Below are 17303 nucleotides of genomic sequence, written 5' to 3' on the forward strand. Positions count from 1 at the left end.
GGCGATAGGGGATACAGCATTATAAAGTCACCCCAAGACAATGTGTCCTGGGTTGCAGTGTATTCTATTACCATCCTCATGAGCTGTTGAAACCAGGTGGGGCAGTGTTTCCTTGCCTCCTCCCTCTGCCCTATCTTCTGTTAATGAGCCCATCAATGCCTTGCCTCATGACTAATCATCCCATTGTGAGATGCTTTACTCAGAGGGAGGAACCAAGCATTCCATCCTGGATATAATCTGAAATTCCAAACACCACAGAAACCCTTTTCCACTGGATTTCCAGAGGACAAGAGCTACATAGCCACCACTGGACCTTCCAAGGAAGAGCAGACCCTTCTACAGGATCATTGCTTCAACAGAACTACATCCACCACTTTAGGAGGACTGCAGCCACCATTTTATTGGACTGCTACTGCCACCCTGACTAACAGGGTGTCAGGTTGTATCCTGACTCTGTCAGTTTGAACCAGTGTTTTCTGCCTTTTTTTAAAATTTCCCTATTAAATTGTTATTCTGACTTGGTGCCTCCCACTGGTTTGTTTTCAAACTAGTACACAATGGTACAACTTTCATTCAAATATTTTTGACAGATCAAATATATCAAAGTATGATTGTAAAGTTACTTTTTATTGAAACCAGGAAATGGTCTTTAGTATTTAGTCTCTGGTTTTCAAACAAAGCAAAAAATATTCCACTAATGTTTCTTTCTTTTCTTTGGAGAGGAAATGGAACATATGGATTGAGATATGTCTTAAATTACTTGTGTTTACAGCAATGATATCTTTAGTTACTGCCCTATTCCCTGTTGAGATTTTAGAAGACAGTTTTATCTAGACATATCTGCAGTAGACATTGTGTTCTTTCTCAGTTTTGAGAGTGATAATCAGAGATGAGCTTTTGTTGATGGCTGTGTTCATTCTACGACTTTTTAAAAAATAAACTATATAGTAAAATTTTGCAATAGGTAAAAATTTTAAAACTATTTGGAAGTGTTTGTAAGTTTAAGTGTTGGCCAATTCTCTTTTTAATTACACTTGTAAGTATACTTGTAACATCTGTCTTGCGAGATACTGTACATAGTTACTATCCTGCAAGAGGCAAGAAGTTTGTGCTTTCATTAAACTCAGATTACCCTAACTCAGCACCGAAAGATCTCTGTAAGTCCAGTCACTGGAATTCTCTTCATTTTTTGAAGTACTGTATATAGTAAGTCCTTAACAAAAGTTTTTATGTATGCACAAATGAATCACAGCCTAGATGAATGAGTCTTGTCTGATGCACCCTAGATGGTACCTACATGATAAAGATATTCCAAGGGTAAATAACATAACTAACAACTCTACTCACCACATTACTAAGTAGCTCCATGGAAGCCAACTTAACAGCTCCTGGGAGAAAAGTTGCACAAGAATTGGTTAGAGGAACAAACTATTAATGAGCGGGGTGACACTCTAGCATCAGTGACAATGGCAAGGCATGTTGTATTAAAAAAATTAATGTATTAAATTAGATTGTCTGTACTGGTGTCCCTCTCTATGTGCAGTTAACTGTTTCACATACCTAAATGCATCTTTTCCATGCATGCTGCTAGTCTGAATTGTGCATCTACTTTGAGGTACCTAGCCTTAGTGACTGTTTTTTGATATTTGGCCTTTCAGATAGGTATAGAGCATTTGATTAAAATAATAGTTTATTTAATTATCCATTTAGGTAAATTTATGAATGCTCTTATCAAAAAACGAATTTTATCTTATTATTCAAAATTACAAAGTAACTGCCTAATAAAATGTGTGTTTAAAAACTATGCATATTTTAGTATGAAAAAAATTTACTTCTAAAATCTGTGAAGGACTACAGATCCTCTCCCAACATACCAGCAGTAATATCTCAAGAAAACTTAGCCAGATTAGATTAAAGTAAGTTAACAGTTAAGTGCTATTTTGTGTACACTGCTAATTCTTTTGTGCCATAGCAATGTCTATCAGTTGCAATACTTTGGGATCAGATACAGATGGTAGGTATCAAATTCTTCCATAGTAGCTAAACAAAATGTTTGTAGAGGAAAACTTACCTTTGAGCAAGCTGCTGAACTTATCTTTGCCTCAGTTCCCCAGCTGTATAAGTATATATGACATTGTGTATATGTAGAAAGTGTATATTATATATGTGTGTACAGCCACTTGTGGAATGGCAATGTTTGAATCACATGTATTTATTTTCTTGTACTTATTTCATGGAGTAAATGAGGACCTACATTACAAGAAAGTTAAGGAATTTTCCCCTCAAAAAATCAGTGAAAGACTGAACAAAGCCAGACCTCCGGAGTCCTCATGAGCTTACTTTAGTCACACTATCATCCTTCCTCCTAAATGCACATTTTTCTCCTTTAACTATAGACAAGACACATGGCTCCTCTCCAAACATGCCTTTTCCTCACATGGTGACCCAGGATTCAGAGTTTGACAGTTCTTGGTGGAAAAGCTGATACAAATATCTGTTTGTGACCCCTATGTACTGTGGCAAGCATCCCTTAATTGGGATAAAGGACACACTGCATCCTCTTGAAACTGATGGCTTGCCAGAATTATCCAGTGATGCCTTTTCCTGGTCTTAAAATCAAGAGTTAAACATGGTTAGAAGGGAAAGAGAGATTTTACCTTGGTATTTATTTTAAGGATCCTTAGGTGCACTACGTCCAGGTCGAATGCACCGAAATGCACACCACAATGCACACCCCCAAAATATCTGGTATAACATTATAGGTCTTACTAATTACCATATCTATCAAAAATTCTTCAATGAGAGGCTTGAATGGGCCCCCCCCTCCCCAAGGAACCTTCTCCTGGATGGTTCTGTCTTAGTTTACAAAATGTGTTCTGGAGAGGACCTTGCTTCTAAAATATTTAGTCTCTTAGCTGACAAACAAGTCTAAGAATGTAGGCAAAAAGCACTAAGAATACAGAAGTTGTAAAAAGGTATAATGGGTATAAAAGAAAAGGCAAAAAATCATCATGGCATCACAGGGCCATGCAAACCCAAGTGCAAAGTGTTTTTACCTGCCTTCTTGGTGGTAGTAAAATGAGATACACTTAATAACCAGTGATTGATCTCTGCATGGGGAAATACTCCACACTTCTAGTCTCAACAGCACTACTTTTCAGATATTGGGCGTGTTGTTCCTCTGCTGACTGGTGGCATCTTACGGGGGTGAGGTTCCTGGCCCTGCTTTAACCCGTGTATTTTTCTAGGTGCGGTACTGTTTATGTGAAGGGAGAAGTGCTCAAGTAGCACGCACCCAAAAAAGGTGAGATGCGTAAGTTAGTTGTGAATGGCTTGGGACATCCACCTAGTTTAGCAATGTGGCAATAAAAGATTCATTACGTAAATACAGACTGTTCATCAGGTATGACTGAACAGTGCTTATAGTAGGTAAAGAAATTGTATACCAGAGGAAAGACAGCTTGTGACTAAGGCACTGAATCCAAAGTATGTTGTCAAAGCCTAATTCGATGGGAGATTTCTTCAGTGGTTCTTATGTTTTATTTCTTACCCCTTTGTCAGTACTTACTTTGCTCTCTTTTCTTTTTACTTGTTGGCTTGCACTGTGGTCAGTTACCTTGTCAATAGAGTAATATTGTTAAAAATCAATACTTCTTGTGTGCAGTTTAACACTCACTATGCACTAGAGAAAATTGAAAACTAAGAAGTGGCAAAACTCTCTGATACGGTTTTGAATTTTGTTTGAATATTGTTGTTCACAAACCTCTATTGCTAACTCAGTTATAGTCTTGAAACACTATTGTAATTAAGACATAATGTTGTTTTTACAACAGTATGTGACTGTTATAATTTTTTCTTGTTTCTTAACTACTTATATTAATGGGAAAAGGACTTTAAAAAATGCAAAACATAACCATTCTTCTACAATCCACATTTAAGCTATTTCTCTTTTTATTTGATTGGGAGAATAAACCTTGTTGGGCATGATAAAACTTTAGAAATTTACCTAACAGTGAGTAAAATAAAAGCAGAGATATTGCTTGCCCTCTGATCAGCTTTGTTTTTTCCCAACTGCAAATTAAATTTTATTTTGTAATCTTATCACTCTTCAATCATATTTATAATTCATACCCTAGAAAGATAGCCAGAGGCCCATACTTCAGGATGTGTTGGATAAGTGCTTATACTTTTGGAGTTTAGGAAAATATAAGATCTAGTAATTCAGCCTTTGGATATGCAGAAAGTAGCAGAGGAAAAAAAAAAGATAATTTACTCTGATGATAATTCAACAGTTTGAAATAACTTTTGACTGAAGTTTTCAGTTTTTGTGGGTGCTTGAAGAATGCTATTCTATGTGAGTGTTGTTAGATATGCTTTTTCTGGGATTGAAGGGATTTAAATCTGGCATGGCAGTTAAAGGGAGTTGTGTATGCTGAAGTCTTTAAATACCCATGTCTGAATACAGGACTTGGCAGAGCTGTCTTTTATGGCAAGAAATAACTTCACAATAACAGGTGTAATTTCCCATCTCAGAATAACACAGCTGTATTGTTCAATATTGTCAGAAACATGCTTTCTGCTCAGTATATACTGTAGAGGGCAGTAAGGTTATGCTACAAAAGAGTACATGAGCTGGAATAACTAAATTTAAAAATGTGTGTAAAAACCTATGGATGGTTTCAGGTTTTGAAGTAACAATAACCAGTCCTTTCTGGAGGTGCTTCAAGAAGTATTAGAGCTGCTATAAGTAGGTGGCTTAGATTCAAAACCTGAAACCATCCATGGGTTTTACACACATCCTTTAATTTAGTTATTCTAGCCCATCTATCTTTTTCTCATTTCGTGCATTGTCTTTAGTGGATGATGCCTCCTTTTCCTTTATAACCCTTCAGCTTCCCACAGTGATCTCTCTTTGCCTCCTGTAAATGCACTCTTCTGTGGCTCTTCTTATGAATGTCTTCCACAGGCAGAAGTTTACTGATCAGAGCTTTGCTTGGATGGGGATGTGTGAACTCACAGACTGCCTGATGGGGTCATAGTTCTGGAGCTGAGTATTTCTTTGCTCTATACATACGCCTGAATGTGTGCACACAAATGTATGTCTGTACATATGGAAAGCAAAACTGGGGAGAAATTAACAACATTAGAGACTCATTGCCCATGAAACAAGTGTTAACAACCATTGGCCTACTGTAAACACCCATTCTACAAATTAGATCATGGCAATACTCCTTTTAAAGATTAGGATCTCTCCTCTTCCTTGCTTGAAGTTCAGGACTGAATCCCAGCAGTGCTGTCCTCACTGGGTTTTCTCAGTTCTCTTAATGGCTTTGCATTAACCATGGAAAAGGGACCTGGTGTCACTTCAGCCCCAGTGATAAAAGAGCCTGTACAAATTCAACCCTATGTTGTATCAAATCTCCTGCTTTGGTCCAATTGTCTGCCTCCTTATTACCCATCACTGTACGTTAAATTCACTTGTTCTCTCCAGCCCTCCCCATACGGTGAATACTGCTGTCCTTCTTGAATGAAATGAGTTAATTGTAAGGAGATGGATATGTGGGTTGTATGGTCTTATGTGAGACAATAACTATGTTGTGATTTCTTCATGGCAATTACAAAAAAAATATCTTTCTGGTGATGGTAGGAATTTTATTACATTAAATGTAAATATATGTCACTAAAGAATAGTGTCACATAACAAAGCACATCCTTGTCTCAAGGATGGGACATGTATCTAATCCCTGACCACTATTTCTGAAAACATTAAAAAAAACCCCAATCCTTAAGGTCCAGTTTCTCTTTTGGCTTGCACTACATAAGTCTTCTACATAATTGAGAGTATCCACATAATATACAGCAAATAAACATAATTCTTTGTAGTGGAATCACCTCTAGATGTAGGGTTTCATGCTTCATTAATATTTATTATAGTTTATTATAGCTCACTATAGTTTATATAGTTTATTATAGCTCACTTTTTATCCCTACCAGAGTTATACAAGAGCATTCTTTATCCAGAAAAAAAATAGTAAAATACCAAAACCCTCATAACCAACTTTTAAAGACAATTCCTGAAGCAGATGTTTGGAAAGAGATATTTTTTTATTAAAAAAATAGTGGGAAGGCGTTTGGGTTTGTTTGGCCCTCAAGGAAATTAAGAAGCCTTTCTATAATTTTGATTACAACTTCAAGAGGAAGTTTTATTGTACCAAGGATGTGGTTGCATGAAAGATGAAAACCTTATGGGTTTAAAACCCGTTTTTAAAACTAGAAATTGAACTTTCTTGTTAATCTTAGGAAGCAAAGTCCTATGGCAGTTTTCTTTTCTAATGCACATGTAGGTTCTGTTACAAAAACTGATAATACAAAAAAAGCCACCCACTTTTTCATAACATCTGCTCCCTGAGCATATGTAAGTAGTAGCAGCAGATTCCTGTGAATACATAAGTACCCATGATTAATCCAACTGGAGCAGAACAATGGAGAAGTAGTAGGCTCTTGCACTTTTTTTATTATCAGTATAATAATTCATTTCCATTTTTGTAGTGGTTTGGTCCAAGATACTCATTACTGTTTACCTTCTGTGGGATAAGAATTAGGAGAAACGCAAAGCAGGCACCAAACTTGAAAGAATATAAAGAAGTTTATTAACAGACCTAAAAGAAGAAAAAAAAAATCATACCACACTTTCAGAACTCTTCTCCTCCCCCCCACCTTTCTCCCTTCTCCCACTGACAATGTAAAAAGACAACCCTTGAGATGTTCAGTCTGTTTACCACTTCCATAATAACCTTGTTCAGTCCATTTAGGAAGAGGAGTCTCTCTTGCCCATGCTATGAAAACAGTATCACAACGAGACAGCTGCCCACTTCCAAATAACTTTGTTCAGTCCATTTAGGAAGAGGAGTCTCTCTGCTCACATGTGAGTCCCTTCCCCCCGACTTGCAGCTTTTCCCACAACTGCTTTCGAGGGTCCACTCTTGAAGATTTTTTGGGGTTCAGCCATTCAGAAACAAAAGTTCTCTTCACCCATCTCTGGGAGCATTTCGTCTCTAAGAACAGAGGCCCTTCTCCTTCCCTGGGAGCAAAGGGTTTTCCTCATCTTCATCTTTAGGACTGTCTCTGGGAGCATCTCTAGGAACTGAGGTTTTCTCATTTGGAGCAAAAGTCCTCATCACTTCCATCTCTCCCTGTTCAAACTTCTCATGAAATTACAGCTGCGTCAGCATCTGCCTATCTCAGCGCAGGTGCTTTTGCTCACAAGTTGAACGCTCCACCCCCCATGCCTTCATGAAATTACAATGGGATACTCTGATATATCATAGCTTTACAGCAGACTTTCAGCTTTAAGCATCTCCTCTTTCTCTTCCCTCAGGCTTTCAGCTCTTCACAGCACTAAAAGGGTTAATCTCACCTAGGCCTTGCAGCTGGAATTTCGCTTATCGCTGTGGGTCACATGACCTCTGCTGGACAGTGGTGCAGCTTTAGCTGAATCTTGGCCAAACTGGAGAGGGGGGGGAAGCCGTCTGCCCACAGCAGGGCTGTGGGGGGGTTCTACGGGTGGAACAGGGCCCATCGGCTCCAGGATGGCTGTGGCCCGGCCCAGCCTGGCCTGAGCAGGGCCTGGGCTGGGCCCGCTGGCCCCCGCACGGGGCCCGCAGCCACCTGTCCCAGCACCGGAAATGAGACAGAGAGCTGGGGTGGGGGGGGAGGTTTCTATTCTTAAGTGTGCATCACAGAGGCGGTCACAACTTTAAGTGGCTTAAAGAATTGTCCATATTCAAACTGGCCATCTGATAGGTTCTATCAGGTCATAGAGGAAGCTGTAAGCACACCTTTGCAAGAACATCAGTTCCGGGACTATGCTTGCTAACCCATGACAATTTTAGACTGAAAATCTAGAGAAACTTCTGCTATTCGCTTGAAGTCTCCACTGAGCTGAATTCTGTTGGCATCACTGTTGAACTTTCACTGGGATTTTATGATAGTGCAATCTTGAGGATGTCTTCTCAAAATAAATCCTTTGCACTGGTATAGCTTGTGGGTCCAAGTACAAAAATTACTAGTAATGATATTTTTCTGCTAAATAAAGAATTTGATCTGACTTCTAGAGTAAGTTTGAAGAATTGGGAACTAGAAAAACTCCTCTCCAATTGTCTCTTCTTGGATCCTTTCATACAGTGTTCTGAAAGAGGCTAGGAAGCAAGGGAGAAGTGGCCCTCCAAAATTCAAGACAGTCACTTCCCTGAGTTGATTTTTCAGAACAGAACCACCATTATCCATGCATTTGCATGTATGTTGCAACAGATAAAGCTTTGTGTATGGTACATGGGAAAGATACTCTGTTCACAGTCTGTGCACAAGAATGACTGAACAAATGACTTTTAAGGTCTAATTCCAGTTAATCAGGGGGGCATCCAGGTCATGGGATCTTTGTAACATTGAGATCATGGGCATTTATATGTATGTCTACCTACCATGAATTTATAAAGTAGTTGCAGGCGTTGTGGTTTAGGAATGGTATTCTCTAATTTAGTGCTCCCACTAAAACTATGAGCCTTTTTCTCCTCCCTGCCCCTACCTGCTCCCCTGTGGTAGGCTGGTGAGGAGTGGAAGCACAAAGGGTAAAGATCACAGACTGAAATAACAATTTACTGGAAACAGCAATGAGGTAAGAAAACAAACAGTAACAGCAACAATACTAATAAAAAAAGTGTACAAAAGAGAGAGAGTGATTCACACGCAAAAAGCTCACTGAGCCCAACCTGGCCCAACCACAGCCACGATACCCTGACCATTCCCTCCAGCTCGGAACCAACAAACCCCATCAATCCCTCTGCCACACATACTCAACTGGAAGGAAACCCTTCTCCCCTGAAGAGACACTCTTCCCTTCACCCCCAGCAATGACTTGAGGTGGCATAGAATAATCTATGGTTCTAGCCATGCCCGCTCTGGCTACTATAAAAATTAAGCCTGTACTGGCTGGAACCAGGACATTATCCACCTCTTATTCTATACCATGTATGTCTTGCCCAGATTCTACACCTTCCAACTACATACATATATATATGTATGTATATGTGTGTGTGTGTGTGTGTGTGTGTATGTATGTGTGTATATATGTATGTATATACAAGCACTGGTATAATTTCTGTAGTCAATGGCTGTCCCTCCAAGATGTCTGTTGAGTTCATTTAGTCCATGACTGTGGGTTCTATCCATCCAAGGTATCTTCCAGGGCAGGAGGGCTGGTGTGCTGTTGGGTGGCTGCAAGCTGCATCAGGAGCTCACAACTGGTGTATCTGGAACAGTCCATAGTTCTTGTCCATGGTTGGTTATGGCATACAGTGGCAGTGTCATTCAGCAACCAATATCATACAATTCAACATTACAGACTGTTCTTACCCAAAAATCAAATCCCCTGGAAGTACGCATCGTGTTTCCCTGTCCCTCTGCATTACCAACCACGTGTACCTAGGTCCTTTAGCAAAAGCAATCCCACAGATGGAGCTGCCTTTGCCTTAGAGGTAGGACTAATCCAAACTGTCTTCCCTAACACATGTTCCTCATATGCACCATGGGGACTTTATTTTCTTCTCTGGTATGTGGAGGCTTTGATAGAGCAGGGCCAGCTCAATTAGTAGAGCCTCTAGTGTTAACTAACTAGGTGGCCTCTGCTAAACGTAGATCCCAATGTTTGAAGGTTCCACTACCCATTGCTTTGAATATGGTTTTTGAACAGTCCATTGTTATATAATTTTCCCAGAGGCTGGTGCATGGGAGAGAATATGATACCCTTTCCATACCATGCTCTCTGGCCCAGATGTCTGTGAGACTATTTTTTAAATGAGTCCCATTGTCCTACTCAATTCTTTCTGGGGTGTCATATTGCCACAAGGCTTCCTTTTCAAGGCCCAAGATGGTGGTCTAGTTTGGCAAGGGGGGGGTCCCGGGTGCAGGGGAATCCAGCCAGAGTCATGACATGAACACCGATCCAATTTGAGCATCGTGCTTCCCTTTTATTGTCTGGTTACACCAAGTTATACTTTTTCCAAAGTTTACGCCCCTTTCCCATGAGAAAACCTCTAAGCAGCGGGGGAGCTGACCAGTGTATACCTTTTCCCAAGGCTGTTCAAGGCTGCCGGCTAGCAGGTGCCTTGCAAGCCTATCTTCAGCCTGAGGCCCCGTCAGGGGTACTTCTGCAAGAGCCCTGGGATGCGCAAGCTCTCCTGGGGTATCCTATATTCCACAAGGAATCCCTCTACAGTCTAGGAAGTGGTATGAGGCACAGGGCACATCTCCAGCCATCCAGTGGTTGCTTCCACCATTGTAAGAATGTAGCGCTTGCCTTGGTGGGTTTGCAGGAGTGTGATGTGATCAATTTGCCAGACTGCCTCATATTTATATTTCAGCCACTCCCCTCATACCACAGGGGCTTTACCTGCTTGGCCTGCAGCATGTTTCAGTTATGGATAACCTGGGATATTGTGTTCATGGTTAAGTCCATCCCTTAATCACAAGCCTATCTGTATATTGAATCTCTTCACTGATGACCTGAGTTGTCATGGGCCCACTGACCCAGAAGAAAATCACCCTTACGTTGCCAGTCCAGATCCACCTAAAACACTTTAATCTTGGCAGGGTAATCCACCTGTCTGTTGTTGTAGTGTTCTTCAGTAGCCTGACTCTTGGGTATGACAAGACATACATGTATGTCTGCATGACATACTTATACAGACAACTCCTCTAGCTGGGTAGTGATGTCTTGCCAGAATTCAGCAGCCCAGGTGGGTTTATCTCTGTACTGGCAATTGGTCTTTTTCCATCAGTCTAACCAGCCCCACAGAGCATACCATCCATGAGTCAGGGTACAGGTAGAACACTGGCCATTTCTCTCATTCAGTGATATCTAAACCCAGCTGGACAGCTTTCAGCTCTGCAATCTGACTTGATCCAGTTTGTCCCTCAATAACTTTTGTGGCTCGCCATGTAGGCTTCCATCCACTTACCCATTGGAATCTGATGATATCCATAGTGCCATTTTACTCCTAAAAACTGAATTTCCTGGGCAAGTGCCTTGATCTTACTTTGCTTTATGACAGAACTGGCCATGAGGAGGATTTGGATTATCTCCTCCCCTTTCTCAAAAACTTCCTCCACCATGATGTTATCAATGTATAGCAACTATTCTGGAGCCTCACCCTTTTCCAGTTGAGTCTGGTTGAGTCCATGGCAAATAGGGGAGCTCTTTCCCCTTCTGGGGCAGTCCATTCCAGGTGTACTGGACACCCCTCCAGGTGAAGGCAAACTGTGGCCTGCACTCTGATGCTAAAAGAATAGAGAAAAATGTGTTAGCAATATTGAAGATGGCACCATGTAGCGGGTTCAGTTCGAAACTGGGTGGAAACACCAATTAAGTGTAGTGGTTTGGTTCAAAACATCCATTACTTACTTATTTTCCTTCTGTGAGATAAGAGTTAGGAGAAAAGCAAAGCAGGCACAAAACTTAAAAGAATATCAAGAAGTTTATTAACAGACCTCAAAGAAAAAAAGTCAGACTAAACCTTCAGAACACTTTCCTCTCCCCACCTTTCTCCCTTCTCCCACTGACAATGTAAAAAGACAACCGTTGAGATTTTCAGTCAGGTTACCACTTCTATACTAATCTTTTTCAGTTCACTTAGGGAGAGGAGTCTCTCTTGCTTATGCTATGAAGACATCTCCACAAGAAGTTCTCTCATGGCTTCAATGTCACAGCGAGACAGCCGCCCGAGTTGGTTCTCTGCTGGCATGTGGAAGTCCCTTCCCTCAACTTACAGCTTTCCCCACAACTGTTTTCTAGGGTCCAATCTTTGCTAATGGGGTACCATTTTAAGGATGAGCTGTTCAGAAACAAAGGTTCTCTTCACCTATCTCTGGGAGCATCTTCATCTCCAGGAACAGAGGTCTCCTCCTCCCCTGGGAGCAAGGGTCCTCCTCACTTTCATCTCTTTCTGTTCAAGCTTCTCATCAAATTACAGCTACTTCAACATTTGCTTATTTCAGCACAGGTACTTTTGCTCACAATTGCAGTTTGAACGCTTCACCCCCCCATGCTTTCATGAAATTACAACGGATACTCTGATGTATCATAGTCCATCACCATAGCTTTACAACAGAATGTCAGCTTCTAGGCTTGAAGCATCTCCTCTTTCTCCTCTCTCGGGGTTTCAGCTCTTCCTTCTTCACTGACTTTGGTGTCTTTATGGTGTTTTCTTCACTTGCCTCCACGGTCTGTCTTCCTCTGACTTGGGAGAGGATTGATGTCTGCAGGCTTCATCTGTTCTGGAGGGAATTTACAACACTAAAAGGGTTAATCTCACCTGGGCCTTGCAGCTGGAATTTACTTATTGCTGTTGGTCACATGATCTTTGCCAGGCAGCGGCCCCAGATGCAGTGGCCTCAGATGAATTTTCGGCCGCACTGGGGGGGGGCTGGCCAAGCTGCGCCACAGGGCCACCTGCATGGAGCAGGGCTGCGGGTGGAACAGGGCTGCACGGCTCCAGGATAACTGTCTCTTGGCCTGGCCCGGCCCTGCTGGGCCACACAGGCCCCCCACTTACCTGTCCAAAAGCTGGAAGCAAGAGAGATTTCCCGGGTTTTGTTTGTTCTTAAAGGTGGATCACAGAGGCATATCAAGCTTCTTAAGTGGCTTAAAAAGTTGCCAATATTCAAACTAGCCAGTTGATTGGCTCTGTCAGGTCATAGAGGAAGCTGTGAGCACCTCTTTGCAAGAGAATCACTTCCGTGGCTGATGGAGCCTTCTTTAACTATGCTAAACCATGACACACCACTTCACTGCCTTGGACTGCAGTTCATACTGCAGTTCCAGCATGTCCGTCACAGCAGCACTCAGTGATGGTATGACTTCATTCAGGACATGATAGTCCACTGTCAGTCTCCACTCTTCATTGGACTTATGGGGCCATATGGGGCTATTCAAGTGTGAGCGACTCTTACTGACCACTCCCTGGGTCTCCAATTCCTGAATCATTTTATGGGTGGGAGTCACAGAGTCTCGGTTGGTGCGGTACTGCCAACAGTGCACTGTTGCTGTGGCGATTGGTACCTGTTGTTCTTCAACTCTCAGTAGTCCCACAGCAGAGAGGTCATCTGAGAGACCAGGCAAGGTATTCAGTTGCCTGATTTCTTCTGTCTCCAGAGCAGCTATCCCAAAAGCTATGTCCTTTTGGGTCTTTGAAATACCCCCTTCTGAGATAGTCTATGCCAAGAATGCACAGGGCCTCTGAACCAGTCACAGTGGGGTGTTTCTACCACTCCTTCCCAGTCAGGCTCACTTCAGCTTCCAGTACTGTCAGCTGCTGGGATCCCCCTGTCACCCCAGAAATAGGAATGGATTCCACTCCCACATACCTTGATGGCATCAGGGTAAATTGAGCACAGGTGTCAACTAAAGCCTTATACTCTTGTGAGTCTGATGTGCTAGGCTATGGGATCCACACAGTCCAATAGATCCAATTGTCCCTTTTCTCCACTTGGCTGCAGGCAGGTCGCCTCTGCTTCTGGTCTTGGTAGTCTTTGCTCAGTTCTTCTAAAAAGGAACTGGAGATCCCTTCAAGAGGATCAGAAATAACATTCAGCCCTTCCATTCTGTCTGAGGACTTGCCCACTGGAAACTGTAGTGGCATTAATCCTTGAAGAATTTCCTTTGGTGGTTGTTCTTCCTCTCAACTCATGTACCTATGCTGTTAGGGCAGAGGTGGGTTTTCCATCCCACTTTCTCATGTCATCTCCATGGTCATACAGGTAAAAACACAGGTTACATTGTGGTGTGTACCCCTCTCTCCAACACGGAGGTACATGCTCCCAATAGCAGAAACTCTGGTCCATACTGATGGGGCAATGGGACATTTTCACCTAGCTTGCTCAAGTCACTCAAGTCTGTCTGCAGTCTTGTACAGTCTTTCTACAGCCGAGGCACAGATTGGTAGGGAGGAAAAAAGATGAACTTCGTATTGTTGAAGTCAGGTAATCACCTGAAGCAATGTTTCTTCTTCTTTCACTGACATGAATGCCAAAGAGTTGGTGGACAACGATGGCACACTCCATACAAATTTCTGCCATGTAGATTGTGTACATTGGACCTGATCTGGATCTACAGGTGACTGCTCATTGTTTTAATCCCTATAGATTACCTCTAGCACAGCTAATTCTTTCAGGTCCTGGATACCTTTCTCCATTGCATTCCACTCATCTCAGTGCACTATTAGGTCATCCATGAGAGACCTTTTCCTCATGGCTTGACAGATGTTGCCTCCAGAGGCTGAGTTTCTGTCCTCTTCTAAATCCCCTCACCAATGCCTACATCCTGGGACATCACTTGAGGCCTGCTTGGCCTCACTACCTTCTAGTTTCATGTTGCAAGTTGTGGTATCCCAGCATTGGAGCAGGCAGGTCACAAGGGACTCTCCTGACTTGTGGCTGAAATGTTTTTGCATATCTTCCAGCTCACCTAGGGGTAGAGATCAGGTGATTTTCTCTGGCTCTGCTTCTTCCTCCTGTTGTGAGCGCCCTATTCCTCTTCATCCATCACTATGTGAACTAAACTTGTCTTGAATTTCTTTATAGGGGCACCTGCTACTGGCATGAGTTGTTCATCTGGTTCAGCTGCAGTTTGAGTGGCCACGGTGCCTGCTAGTCTATTTTCCTTCCCTTCCCTCTGAAGGTGTTATCTAGTAAAGAGCAGTGTCCAATAAATCATACTCGGGGCCCAGCACATTGCAATAATTGCTCCTCTCTGGAATTGCCACAGCATTCTCTTTGCAATATTCTGTCACTTTATCAGGGTCCTGTAGTTGTTCAGGGATGAACTTCCAAGCCTTTGGAGCAGATAATTTCTCCAACACCTGGGCCTTTTTCTCCCACATTCCATGCCACTCATGACTATCCACCATCAGGGGCAGATCTCTGACAGATTATTAATATTAAAAATCTCTTTAATTCCTACCATGGTGTGGACTGCACCGAGGAGACCTGGCAGAGTTAGCAATAACAACACACTTTCCTTAACACCCAAAGGGAATTCAAAATTCTCTAAAGCTGTTGTAACAGGCCTGAAGAAGGAAAAGGGGGTAAAAAGCTGGGGAAAGTCATCCTCCCCTACTCTCCCCACAGACTGGGTATGATTATTACTGGACTACCAAATATTGCACCTGAGGCAAGGGTAGAGAACAACACTGCGTATAAACCCCAAATGACCTTCATTACATGTTATCATGTGGTAAACTGTTATCACACAGTACATCAACAAAGTAATCCTGATCCTTCTCCCTGCTCTGAAAAAGAGCACTGCAAGGAGCACATACAGGAATATATACAGGGTTAGGTACCACAGCCACATTAACAGATCAAGCAACATTGTAGCCAGTGGCTCTGTACCTCATACAACAAATGCTTAGATGAAGATCATTTCCAGCCTGCTCTGGGCAGATCTGTTGTTATCACAACCTCCATGTCCCACTTGGGCACCAAACTAGGCTGTCATGGTTTAAGAATTGTATTCTCCAATTTAATGCTCCCACCAAAACACTCCAAAATCCCCTTAGGCAGGATGGATAGGAGAACTGGAGGTAAAAAATGTGAAGATCATGGGTTGTGATAAGAAAAATTTACTGGAAACAGCAATGAGATAAGAAAACAAACATTAAAAGCAACAATAATAATAACAAAACAATAGAAAAGAGTGATTGACATGCAAAATGCTACTGAGCCAACCTGACTGCAGCCATGTCTTTCAGTTTGAGACAAGTTTAGGGGGAAATGCTCTGCAAGGAACATCTCCGCCCCAGAAGACCGGTTTCAGTACTCCCTCCCCCACTGATAAAAAAGGAATTTCTTGCAGAAAAATGAAAAAAACTATTTATTTAACAAACAAAGTGCCCACATGCACATGGAAAAAATGAATAACTGTTAAAATATTAAACCTCCTTGTGTGGAGAAAGCTGGTGGATTTAGAGTTCCTTATGTAGCTGGCTTGGCCCCTCCCGACGTCCGAGGCTGGGATGCGGCATCCCTGCAGACTCACTGCTGGTCCATGGGGTCCAATCTGGTTCTTGGATCACAGCTAGGCAAAACAGTTCCAGAAGAGGAAAAAGTTACCAGAGGATTTCGGTATGTTGGTATGGGAAAATTTCTTGCCTCAGCTAAGAGGCTAGCTATAAGCAGGAGGGTGTTCCCCCGGCTCTGCAGTGGTGAGAACACAGGAGTGTGTGTGAGTCCTTGAACACAAACTGCGCTGAAGAATTTGCCTGACTTGTCTCTCCCCTCTCCTGGACCCAGCTTAAAGCTATGGGACCCATTTCTGGGCATAAAGCAGACAATAGTGAAATACAGTATTATCATAAAATCACCCCAAGACATTATGTTACCTGGACTGCACCCTTTGGCTTGGAACTAGCATTACCCCACTGTTACTCTGCCATGCTTTCTTGACCAGAAGGAACCCCTCCCCCTGGAAGAGACTCCCTTCCCCCCACTCCTGGCAATGAGTGAGGTGGTGTAGAACAAACTCCAGGTTCTAATCATGCCTCCTCTGGCTACTGCAGAAATTGTCCCTGTCTGTCTGGAACTAGGACAGTAGGTATGTGTGTAATGTATACCTATGCTCCTAGCAGGGTACGCTTATCTCTAGATTAATAGCATGTCCCAGTTACCAAAAGAGAGGGGCTTCTTAGACTATGCTGCAGCTTTTATGTCCTTTGCACCAGAAGGCAAGAGGCAGAGATAAGCATTGATGAGAGGATGGTGTGTGCATAGTCTCATGCTGCTGTGAATTCGGGATATAATTCAAGGCACAGGCAAGGACTTGGACTTTAGGAAGATGTGCTGGAGAATCCCCCTTGACAGATTGAATATGCTACCCTGTGAATTAAAATACACTTGAAGAAAATTAAAGTTGCTGAAAACTGAAACTAAGAAGTCCAATTTAATGGAATTTTAGTAATGACAAAACAGCACCAAGTATTCCTACACATAGGCAATTTGGGAATAAAGGGTGGCAATAACTGGTTGATAAAAGAAGACTAAAACATCATGTTTTACACAGCAGGAGTAAGAAAACAGGTTTAGAGTGGTAGGAATTACATAAATGTTTAATTATGTTGAACAAAATATTTATTCAGTAATCTCAACAGTGCACTGCTAAATTTGAGAGGTTATTCTTGAATGCTTACCAAAGTCGGTTATTAAAATGATGTTTGTTTATCTGAGAGACTTAAAAAAAACAGAGATATGAGAAT

At 42.1% G+C, this 17303-nt stretch overlaps 1 protein-coding gene across 1 annotated transcript in view; it reads left to right on the forward strand.

Moving 5' to 3' along the window:
• Positions 1 to 17303, forward strand: part of ITGA9 (integrin subunit alpha 9) — a 250265-nt gene that overhangs the window by 225038 nt on the left and 7924 nt on the right. The window lies entirely within an intron of this gene.

This window comes from Aphelocoma coerulescens, chromosome 2 (assembly GCF_041296385.1).
Source record: "Aphelocoma coerulescens isolate FSJ_1873_10779 chromosome 2, UR_Acoe_1.0, whole genome shotgun sequence".
NCBI lineage: Eukaryota > Metazoa > Chordata > Aves > Passeriformes > Corvidae > Aphelocoma > Aphelocoma coerulescens.